This window comes from Dermacentor andersoni, chromosome 11 (assembly GCF_023375885.2).
Source record: "Dermacentor andersoni chromosome 11, qqDerAnde1_hic_scaffold, whole genome shotgun sequence".
Taxonomy (NCBI): domain Eukaryota; kingdom Metazoa; phylum Arthropoda; class Arachnida; order Ixodida; family Ixodidae; genus Dermacentor; species Dermacentor andersoni.
Window position 1 is genome coordinate 113,741,349 of NC_092824.1, and position 12,016 is coordinate 113,753,364.

At 48.5% G+C, this 12,016-nt stretch overlaps 1 long non-coding RNA gene across 1 annotated transcript in view; it reads right to left on the reverse strand.

Annotated features, from left to right (window-relative positions):
* The window catches only part of LOC140214049 (uncharacterized), a 32,761-nt gene extending 23,240 nt beyond the window's left edge, over window positions 1–9,521 (reverse strand). The window contains exon 1 of the long non-coding RNA XR_011890966.1: window positions 9,229–9,521. This is a non-coding gene — a long non-coding RNA (uncharacterized lncRNA). The remainder of the gene's footprint in view (window positions 1–9,228) is intronic.
* Between the last annotated feature and the right edge of the window lie 2,495 nt (window positions 9,522–12,016).

The following is a 12,016-nucleotide window of genomic DNA, read 5'->3' on the forward strand; positions in this document are numbered from 1 at the left end:
ATGTATGTATGTATGTATGTATGTATGTATGTATGTATGTATGTACGTACGTACGTACGTACGTACGTACGTACGTACGTACGTATGTATGTATGTATGTATGTATGTATGTATGTATGTATGTATGTATGTATGTACGTATGTATGTATGTATGTATGTATGTATGTATGTATGTATGTATGTATGTATGTATGTATGTATGTATGTATGTATGTATGTATGTATGTACGTATGTATGTATGTATGTATGTATGTATGTATGTATGTATGTATGTATGTATGTATACCCTTTCGGTGTAATCCCCTTTCAATATATGCGCTAAATAATACATAAATATTTTTGTGCAGTAAATTAGGAGGAAGGAGAAAATGTTGTATGCTATCCTTTGTGAATGTTGATGTCCTAAATGCAATCCTCAATTTATCTGATCTGACCATACTCAATTGCGCACTATCCTATTCTTCCTGCACAAAGTTCGATTTGTAGTGGTTGATATCTGTGCGTTTCCTACAAACACCCGATTCACGGCTCATACCCCTTTGTGGGCACGTGCCACGTTCAAAATTCATAATCACCGTCAGTTCTTGTCCCGTGCTGGAAATAGAGTGTGGCTGGATTGAAAAGGCGAGAAGATAAAGTAGAAGAAGATTGACGGCAAGCCGGGCAAACCGATCATGCACTGCGGCTGATCTACATCGACGCTACGCTTCGTAGCGCTCAGCCAGCTTTGATCCGTCATCAATTTCCTGAACAGGTCGGTCGCATAACTTTATTCGCGGCGACCGAGGCGCGTTTTACTTCCCATCCGGGTCACAAGCCTTGACCATGAGGCTGCTTCGGGGGTGCACGAGCTCTGTGTGCGCGCACATCTGTACACTTTTGATCACTGGCATTGTAGAGCAGCATGCCGGGCATACGTCGTGAGAGTCGAGTTCTCTACTCTGCGTTAAAGACCCGTAGCTGTACTAGCAGCGACTATGACGTTCTGTTGCTAGCAGCGACTATCACGTTCTGTTGCTAGCCGCGAGGTCGTAAATTCCACTCCCGGTCGCGACGGCTCCGCACTTGGTGTGCTGCGTTTGTGCACATGCTTCAGTCTACTTCTTTCGTAGTCTCGGGCACAAATTTAATTGTGCTTAACCAACTAGCCCGCTGTAGAATATTAATTTGCTTATTCAGATTTGTACAAAGAAAGAAATAAAGAAAATCCACTCTCGTGTACTTGGGAAATTAGGCATGCAGCTGGAACCTCAGGTTGTAAACGTAATCCGGAACCTTTCACTACACCGTCACTCCCATAGCCTTTGCCTAGGTTAGAGGCGTGTATAATTGCTTTAATCATTATCTCCATGTTTCCCTTGCTAAGCCGTGCGGCCCTCGGTTTTGACGTTGTCCACCAAAGTTTGTTCGGGACTCGGCTTTCCTCCTTTAATCGCTGCGTAATATGGCAGTACAGGCGAGCCAGTGTGCAGTTGTGGTCGCCTTTATGATTTGACCGCGCAATCTCTTATAGGTGAAGTGTCATCGAGCGTTCGCGCCTCGCCTTCTTCGTTGCTTTAAAACACACACATCTGTGTGTGTTTCAGCGAGCCAAGTGACATATGTGCTGCCTATCGCTTCAACGAAGTGTGAGCGCCGAGAGTACACAGCACGCACCAAGCTACGAGCTGCTGACCGACATCTGTCAACCGAGTGGTGACTCTGCCAAGTTCACACGGACCACAAAGTGCAGTTGCGCCATGCTTAAAATCGACCATTTGTAAACATTTGCCAAGTACGGCGTGGCTTGGTGAGTCAGGTGATATCGCAGAAATCGGGGAGTTGTATCACGCGCGTCAGCGGAACTCGCCGACCACGTAGCCGCAGTCTGGATATCCAGCCCAGTGCAGCGACCTCGAACATAGTATCCTATATAGTTTCTATATGCTTTCTACATATTGTATTCGAGGCATTGCATCCTATACAAAGGAGGCAGCCCAGGCTGTGCCCCTTATCGAGCCTTCCGACTAAAGCGATACAGTCACTTCCGAAGCAGCCAAATCAGTTCTTTCATTCCCTCCCACACGACGTTCCTTCGTATTTAACACGGTAACTGAAGAGTTCTTGCATGTCGCTTCGCAGGGAACGCAACGCATGCTCATCAGCCTTTTCCTGTGTCGTTTTTTATCTGATGGGACCAGTGAGACCTCTTAGACCATGTTCAACTCACGTTCAGCTTTTGGCGGAACCATCGCAGTGTTGCTAACGTTAATCATAAGCTGTCAGTGCTATACCAGGCTGTGAAGCTGATGTCACTGGTGTGTCTTGCCACGTGGTAACCACTTCCCAATGCAACGATGTCACCAGCGGCAGAAGTCACACGCCCGTCTTGAGGTGGTCGGTTCAAATGGCCTATGAGAATATCCTCCTTACTTCAGTGCGATGAACGAGTTGAACATTCGTGCCCTTACCACTGGGCCCATGACAATCTGTTGTAGCAACCTCAACCCCATCTGTGACGCGCTATTATGCCACGTTCTGACCGAAATAGGCTACCTTAGTTTTAAAGAACCAGGTTCCCAACATGTTGTTCTTCCTCCGCCAGGATAAACTCGCTCCTGGTAAATTCTGCACAGTAGATATTGCCATCTACTATGCAGAAGCCCGACGAAGCACTGAGACGAACTCAGATAGTCCACGACACGGAAGGGGTAAAGAAGAGTTAGGGGTCAAGAAAAAGAGTCGCAGTTTCGCCCGAAAAGCGAAGCATCGATTGCGATAGCAAATTAGTGGACAGCTATACTAAGTAACGAAAGTAGTTTTAACGCCCGTGTAAACGTGCAAACATAGGCACACTTTAACAAGCATGGTGTCACGCGCGCACAAGAAAACATAAACACGTCTGACTCGATGACCGCGGAAACTCGCTGTCAGAACGCGAGCAAACGCGGCCGCAGCAGCGAGCCAAGTGACATGTGTGCTGTCTATCGCTTCAACGAAGAGTGAGCGCCGAGAGTACACAGTACCCACCAAGTTACGAGCTCCCGACGCACTTAGACTCCTGCCCCCAACGCAGATCGTCCTCAAGACACGGCCGGGGAGTAGAACGCCACGCCCCTCCTCCCCCTCCCTCCGGTGCCTCGCAACGTTGGGTGCCTCACACACGACGGTACACGGTGCGCGCTCTGCCCGCTTTCGTCTCCTTCGCGCGGGCGAGATTGAGCCGCGACCGTCGCCTCCCCTCGCACGCCTTCACTCGTACATACAGCGCATAGGGCGCGCGACGACGGTGTTGTCGCCCTTAGACTTCATACCGAACCTCACGGCGACGGTGGAAATGCGCTATGAATGTCCATATAATTGCTATCACAATAAGATGTTGCGCCGAAACTCGTCTGAATGCTTCCTTTCGTCTTCCTTTTTTACCTCCTCCTCCGCGGCAGCTTTCTCGATTCCGTGGCCCTCCTCCGCTGCATGCTGGATCTGAGCCGCTGGAGATGGATCTGTTCCGGGGCAAGACACTGCTCAAGAAAGACGGTACGACCATCTCGGCTGACGCCTCGCTGCGGAACAAGAAGCTCATCTGCATCTTCTTCGCGGCTCAGTGGTGCCCGCCGTGCCGCGTCTTCGCGCCACTTCTGGCCGAGGCCTACCGGACGGCCAAGGACGAGGGACTTCCCATTGAGGTAGGACACCTCTAGTCGTTTGCGAAGGTCTCTGAAGGTCTGCGCAATGTTCTCGCCGAGTGTACGGTGTTATGGAGCACTGCAGTTTTGGACAAGTTGGTGTGGCAGAGCTTAAACAGCACGAGGAGACGAAGGCGGTACACAGGACCAGCGCTGTTCTCTGACTGTAAATCTCTCTGCATCCTTTCGCACTCTTTAACTTGCCACTACAGAGCTAAAGAAAGAGAAACAAGTTTCCTCCAAAAAGCAGGCAAATAACAGCGGTAGCCACCCTATTTCCTTCCGTTCTTGTCCTCAAGTTCATTTTTCTCATCGACGGTGTTTTACACACAGCCGGCCGCACGAGACGATGCCGTTCGTCAGGATTAATTATTAAATTCACGTCTTTTGATGCAAAATAAGTCTTCACACCAAGCCGACGATGACAAACGCGAGAAGAGACGACCGCCTGTAAAGGAAGAATGAAAGAAAGAGTGAATAAAACTTGTATTTGGAGAAGGCATGGCTCTATGTCCTGAACAGGGCATGGGGGTTGTTGAGCGGGGTTATTGAGGTATTGGTCGCATATGAATTTTTGAAAAAGTGGTGCAGTACGTAAAGTCGAAGCAGACATGGCGGCTTCACAGAATAAATAGCGGCCTATATTATCGTGCTGTGGTCTGTAAAGCTCTTTGTCCCGTGCTGAGGTTTGTTTACTAGATAACCTAGCTGACACGAGTTGCTATTTATCTTCTCTGACTAGCCTTTGGTACTAGACAGCTAAGGTTAGTTGTAGCGTGCTCACGTATCAAGCGGTACTCGCGAAACAAGGTTAATAACATGATATATGACATGAAATAAAAAGTCGATGCACTACATCTATATGCGCAGGTAGTGTTCGTGTCGTCGGACCGAAGCCTTCAGGACATGACCACCTCCTTGAAGGACCACGAGGACTGGCCTTCGCTTCCTTACGGTGACGCGCTGCAGACGTGAGTATATGTATCCAGGCGCGTTTAATTTGTGCCGAGTGATTTTTTTTATAGGACCACCTTCGATCACGCTTGTCACCATGTGCTGCAAACCGCCCACGTTTGCCGGAATACCGGACACGCTAAGCCTCTACGACGTCACGGATCACGGCGCAATTTATCACACTGCTCCTTTCTCTGCGAAAGCGATCACGCTGGGCCGTGGTGGCTGACAAACATGGCACGGTACCCCGCTGACGGGTAAAACCTAGCGTACCGGTATTGGTGCACCGAATGTGGATGCGGCGGATCAAGCAATGTCCGAGTGCCCAAGATCTTCCAGGATGGAGCCCGAAGATTCTAAACATGACTGGCTCCCCGAACATGCAACTGGAGAACATACGGCAGATTAGGCAATGAACCTTCCGAGTTTCCAAGATCTTCCAGGAGCCCGAAGGTCCCAAACCCGGCCGGCTTCCCAGACGCACTCTTGGTCTCCCTTTCCGACCTTGTTCTGAAGATTGCACGCAGAAATAACCGGTAGGCCCAGCCGCAAACTAACTTCAATACCAGCCACCTACAAGGTGCGCAGGTAACGAGAAAGAAAGTGTGTAAACGGTCTTCGCCGAACCAGGGCGGACTTTCCCAGCACGCATTACATTTGGAGACCAGCGGCTACATAGAGTGATGTGGCCAAGGTACGACGTCAGCCCACATCCGCGATGAAAACGCTCCGTCAATGTCACTACCACCGCGGCCGCTTAGAACTAGCTCTTGAGCTCCCTCAACTACACCTCGTAGGAACATTGAGCACTGCCCACCAAGCGCGCCACCAGACCTCTCGCGATTGTGTACATACTGTGTCGCTGAGAGACGTAACTGCGCCTCGAGCCTATGTCGGTGCCATTGTGTCGATAACGTTCTACGCGCCGGCGGTGCCCTTTTTCCAACAGCGGTGCCGGGAGCCACAACAGCGTGTTCGAGAAGGCGCCCGAGGGTCCCGATGACGGGGACGGAGGAGGCCTAAGCGGAAGAAAAGCGCTCATCGTCGCCAGCCAGAAATGCAGCTCGCACTGTGGAGATCGTCCTGAAGACAGGGCCAGAAGCTGCTAGCTGCTGCTGGCCCTGCCTGCCCGAAGCTCGTGCTTCGTCCCGGAACGCAGCCCCGTGGAGGGCTTCGGTGCCTGCAGCGCGGGGGACAGGCCCCGCAGGCCTGGCGAGTAGGCCGGAAGAGTAGGCCTGGAGAGTAGGCCTGGAGAGTAGGCCTGGAGAGTAGGCCTGGAGAGTAGGCCTGGATAGAAGGCATGGCTAGCAAGGTCCAGCCACACACGCGCTGCGCCACTCCTCGCACGTTTTCCTTCCTTCGCTTCCACCACTACAGCTGTGATGTCGCAGATCACGGCTGCAGTTCTCACAACATTTATCAATTGTAGTGTTTAACGTCTCGGAACCTATAGACCGTTTTTTCGTAGGCGCCGCCATATTGTGAACGCAGTGGCGCCGCCTATGAGCAGCGCCATACTGGTTTGGGTGAAAGCGGTCTTTTGCATGGCAGGTATACGCTCGGCGGTAGGTTCTGGCGTTTGTTTTCGCGGTCGTGCGGTCTGTTTAGTATGACGTGCGTCTTCTACATGGTAAACGGTTCTGTGAAACGTGCTGAAGTGGTTTAAGGCCTCATGGCCGGAATTTCTGCTGGCGTTGAGGTGGACGGAACACGCAGCGCGATGTGTGCGCGCATATTTGAGCCTACAATCAGCCTCGGAGATCAATTGTTTATTTCTGAGTGTTCCAATCACTAATGTGACCTTATTGCAGTATTATCCTCTATTTCTAAGCTGCGGTTTATGAGCCATGAAACATACGCGATGATCGTAACAGTGTGGGTACCGTTCTGCTACGATGGGAGCGGTGCTGTTATACTTTGACAAGCGTTCAAACTGTTCACTGCAGGTTACATTGCGTGACTACTTGGTTGGATGGATGAGCTTTCCACCTATGAATAAGATAGTTTTGGCTAGTAATAGCAGCATACCTTATAGTCTGAATTAAGCTTGTCCAGCAAAGCGACTATTTACGAACTGCGCGAGCGTCCTAAGTAGTAGTAGGTGCTGGATTACAGATATCTTTGTTCTATATAGCGCATGGTCCAAGCATATGGCATCAGCGGTTATATATTTATAAACGTTGTGAGACGTTAGCCCGTTTTCTCTTGCTTTTTAGAGAAAGAGGAAGGTAAGCGATTTTTTTTTCGGTTAATTGTGTTCGTTCAGTTCTCTACGACACGCTCACACATATTACGGAAATTTTGCGCTGAAAAATAGCCATCGCATTCTTTTTATGCGAACCCTCTCGAATATTATGGCTGTATACAGGCCAAAAAAGGCAATGCCGAAGCACACAGCTTATATATGTACCGTGCTGGCTCACCAACCGCAGTGATCGCTGTGTTGAGCAGCACCATGGGTCTCATGCAGCAAGGCTAGCGTAGACATAAGGTAATTCGAAGCATACTAGGCTTGAAATGCGTCAGAACGATGCCAGTGTATCACAAATATTTGATAAATCCTGCCACTCAGATGGTTCGTGGTTGCCTTATGTTGGCCGTGCACGAGCATGCGCTCTTATGTTTTATTTTAAATTATGGGGTTTTACGTGCCAAAACCACTTTCTGATTATGAGGCACGCCGTAGTGGAGGACTCCGGAAATTTCGACCACCTGGGGTTCTTTAACGTGCACCTAAATCTAAATCTAAGTACACGGGTGTTTTCGCATTTCGCCCCCATCGAAATGCGGCCGCCGTGGCCGGGATTCGATCCCGCGACTTTGTGCTCAGCAGCCTAACACCATAGCCACTGAGCAACCGCGGTGGGTGCTCTTATGTTTTATGTTTTACTCCCTACGCCAGTGGATCAGACAGTGAGCTGATTTACCATTTAATGCTGGTAATGCAGAGACGCCGGCTTTCTTTGTTGAATTAAAACCGATATAAGCAAAATAGTAAACAAACACGCACCGCGACTGATAATGTGCGTCCATCGCGGCTGATTACGCGCGTCACATTTTTGCGCCCTCAAGACATATTTCTGCCTACAGTATAGTTACTGATGCACCAAAAGGCTTCCCTGACGACCTTATATGAACGAACATGGCGTAAAGTTCACTAAGTAAGGTCTAAAACATCTCGAAATCGTTCCGCAGCACGCGACAGCAATACTTTCAAGCAGCGCCGCGCCGGATCGCTCAAGCCAGAGAGGAGGAAAACCTCTCCGCGCGCCCTATCCTCCTCGCCCGATGAAACGGTCTATATGCAGTGGGTTATGAAACGCTGTAGTGGAGGGCTCCGGATTATTCTGAATGCCTGTCCCTCTTTAAAATGCACCCAAAGAAACGTACACGAACGCATTTTTTTTTTACGCACCCGCTGTAGGAATGCGGCGCCGGAAATGCAAGCCGGCACCTCGCGCGCAGCAGCGCAACACTGGGCCACTGCGGCAGGTCAATCAGTGTAGGAGACGTTCCTTGTTCTGCGGCTAAGACAAGCCATAAAGAGCGTAACCGTATAGGCGAATGTAACCACAATTCCTAGCAACCTAAACTGGAGTGAACATGTAAAGCGTATCTGTGGTTAGGCGAAAAAAAAAAAGAAAGCTCGGCTTCCTAAAACGAAAACTTAAGAATTTTAACCCTGATGTTAAACTTAAAGCATATAAAACTATCATCCGTCCGTCTCTGGAATACGCAGCCATAATCTGGGACCCCTATCAACAGTACCTCACTGATAAATTAGAACGGGTTCGAAGAATTGCAGTCAGATTTATTTTTTCCGTCTACCAACGACACCAATCGGTAACAGCTCTGCTCGCTCTTGCGCAACTCCCTGAACTCAGCAATAGAAGAAAGATAGCCCGATAAAAGCTTTTGTATGAACTATATAACAGCAAATTAAGTCTCGATCCTGGCTTATACCAGCGACCTCTTGGAAGATTATTGTCTCGTATGAATCACCCATATGCAGTTGTGGCCTACACACCAAGTGTTGATGTTTTTAAATCTTCATTTCTAACCAAAATAATAATAGATTGGAATAACCTTTACCCGCGATTATTCTTTGACACTACCTCAACAGAGAATATTGTGCGTAAATTGGAAACTTGCGTTAAATAAAAATAATGCTTCCTTGTATACATGACATTTCAATGGTAATTCTCTATATATTATTGTTATTCCAGCCTTCCATGACGTGCATGTTTAAACTGCTCCTCTGAACTTCTTGCTTTGTTTGTTCCCACCCTCTAACAACCCGGAATGACTTACAGTATTGTAAACAAACAAATAAATAAATAAATAAATAAATAAATAAATATTGCAGTAGAAACTTCTTAATGCTAAAACAATTAACCTGTTAATTTACGCTCTTTGGCAGCGCTCTCAGGGCCCGCTACAAGGTCACCGGCATACCTACGCTGGTGGTGGTAAAAAATAAATAAATAAATAAATAAATATAAATGCATTGCACTAGAAACTTCTTAATGCTAAAACAGGACAAGCCACCTGTTAATTTACGCTCTTTGGCAGCGCTCTCAGGGCCCGCTACAAGGTCGCCGGCATACCTACGCTGGTGGTGGTCAAGGCGGACGGAGCGCTGGTGTGCGCCAATGGCAGGGCCGACATCCAGACCAAGCGCTCGCAGGCATTCAAGGACTGGCTGAGTTACATATGAACCTGGGAAGCATGCAAACAAAAGCGTCGCGTCAAAGAAGTCCTCGGCCACATGTTTTGATAGCGGGATTAAAAAACTAATGACGTACTTTGCCGTGCTCATCGACGAGAACCACCGCTTACATTAAAATTGCGTCGTAACCCGTTTCACGGTTACTGTGGACTGTAATGCGTTAGCATTGCATCGATATAGCGACACAATATATTGTCACCGTCAAAACAAGTTATGCAGGAGGCGTGTACTGATTCCTCTTGCGTGCTTTCCTGAGCACATAAGAATACTCTGCGCCACCTAGCGCCATCTAGCGCCACCGCCATGAAGCCTGCGCGTGGGCTTCGAAATGCATGGCGCGCCGGCGCGTGCGAACGCGAAAAAACGCGGGAAAACGCGTCATGTGGCAACAGGGCTCCTCTCGCGGCACTGCCGAGAAGCCCGCGCGTGGCGCTCCGGTGCCTGTGAACGCTGAGACTGGTTCCCCCGCTTGCCGCACACTCAGTGACACATACTCGGTGACCCAGGTAGGCAAAAAGGTTCATTGAACAGTAGCATATACGCAGTGCGTTAATGGCACAGCCTGCTAATGCGTCGCGTTGCTGTATTTGAGGAAGCTTGTGACGTGGGTTACAGGTGGGCGGCACATATTTTGGAGGCCACGCGCTGGCTTCGCGGCGACGCCGCCAGGTGGCGCCGAGTGCTTTTAGGGAAGCGCAAGAGTCCCGCTGCAGTACACGCCTCATGCATAATTTGTTTCCACGGTGGCAACACGCTCTGTCGCTATACTGAGTCAATGCACACAAATTCATTTGTGAATGAATATTTCAGAATTTCTTTGCAAGCATCTTATTTCAATATTTTAATAACTTGTTCAATTTTTTTTTCCAATAAATTATCCCGCTGAAGGTAGTACAAAGCGGCACAACAATGACTCCTGCCGAAAATATACGCATTCTTGGGCAGCAACAAAACATTTTAAAAAGCTCTGCCTTTAGGCATGTTTTCTGTTCATGAATAATGTAACCAGCTGTACGGGCACTTCTTTCATTGATTCCTCATGAGGCTGCTATATGAAGGACTTTGGACAACTGAAGACAACCTAAGGAATGTTTTGTCTCCCACCATTCAAATTGTTTCCAATATCTTCAACGTGCTTGTAATGCAGATATGTTTCTGAATCTTCGGCATTTTGATCCAACTATTTGATGTCTTGCCCCTCTTAAATTTATTCCTTCGCCCGCCATTCCCAACCACCGCAATACAGGACACCTTCTTAAGAGGCGGGACCACTGTCAAGCTCACAGCGCTACCTCCATTCGAACGTCGGGTCGTCTATCTGGCCTGACCTGACTGGCTATGATCACTTCTAGGAATTACAAGTCTTCATAATTTGGAAACAATGTTCACCAGATTTTTTTTCTGTATCGCGAAGACGAATGAATTTCGGCAGAACTCATCTTGAGATGACTATCGAAGTTAACGCGATTGGCATTCAGGCAATGCAGCCAACCTGTCGCGACACACCGCGTTGCATATAAGGTGCCTTTATTTAGGATCTACAATGGTCCTTCTGAAACTTCAAGTGCTTCAACTATATTCGACATACTCTATTTTCGTGATCGGCCCGCTTTGCGATGACCCTCGCTCTCCGAGGTCCTCCATTACCATGAAGGCATGACGACGGTTGTATGCCGATGGCGCACGCAGTGAAGATGATGTAATCAAGAATGAGGAATGACGTCGATGAAACTAGGTACGTACGTACGAATGCGAGGAATGTTAATCGCATTGAAAAGTGGGGCGTATAGTGGGCGTAGCTGGTCACTGGTGCCGTTGTTATGCCTGTGATGGGAAAAAAGTGCTGCTAATGTACACTAATCTGTGCAGCATATCGCAGCTGTCCCGTGGCGCTCATACACCGAATTTCCCATAATCTACACCATCACCGACCTCAATTTTTCATAGAGCTGCATTTTTCAGTCTTCAGTAGCGCGGAGTTGCGAATAGCATGCCCGGGCCCAATGCGGGCCTGACTGAGGCCCGGGCCCTACCTAAGCCCGAGGCGCACAAGCACAGGCCGGTACCGGGCCCGCGTCAACTATTGCTTAGCCAGCCCGAGACCGCGGGCCGGGCCTTGCACGGGCTCTGCTCGAAATACAAATTAGGGATATAAGCGTACGTTTCGCTTGTAATAGATTCGATAACGTCTGCTCCCGCAGATACATTATCGCAATCAGTTACACTTTACTGCGCAAAAGTTTAAGGTATTTCCTTCGGTTTATTCGTCAATTCTAGCATCAACTAGAAAAAAGATCATTGCATAACAAGTCACGTCAGGGAAAATCTTACCCGGGCCTTAACCAAAACCAAACGGCATATGCTCATGTCGATACCGACGCACATCATGGGTATAGTCATTCACGCAAGTCACGTCTTCGAGGCTATAAGTATTAGTAACATATTTGCCAAACAATGTTCACGTTCAAAAACAAATTCGGCTATAAATGTTGCAAAAGTGAAAAAGAAACTGTCGACACTAAAAATGTTATACATGTAGATGGTACAGAAATCTCTTCAGCAATCTAACATGCGTGTTAATTCTCTCCCAGCGAGAAGACTGCCAGCTTCGTGCCTAATCATTTCAAATAGGAGAGTGGCTAAAACAAAACTGCACTTCTTCAAAG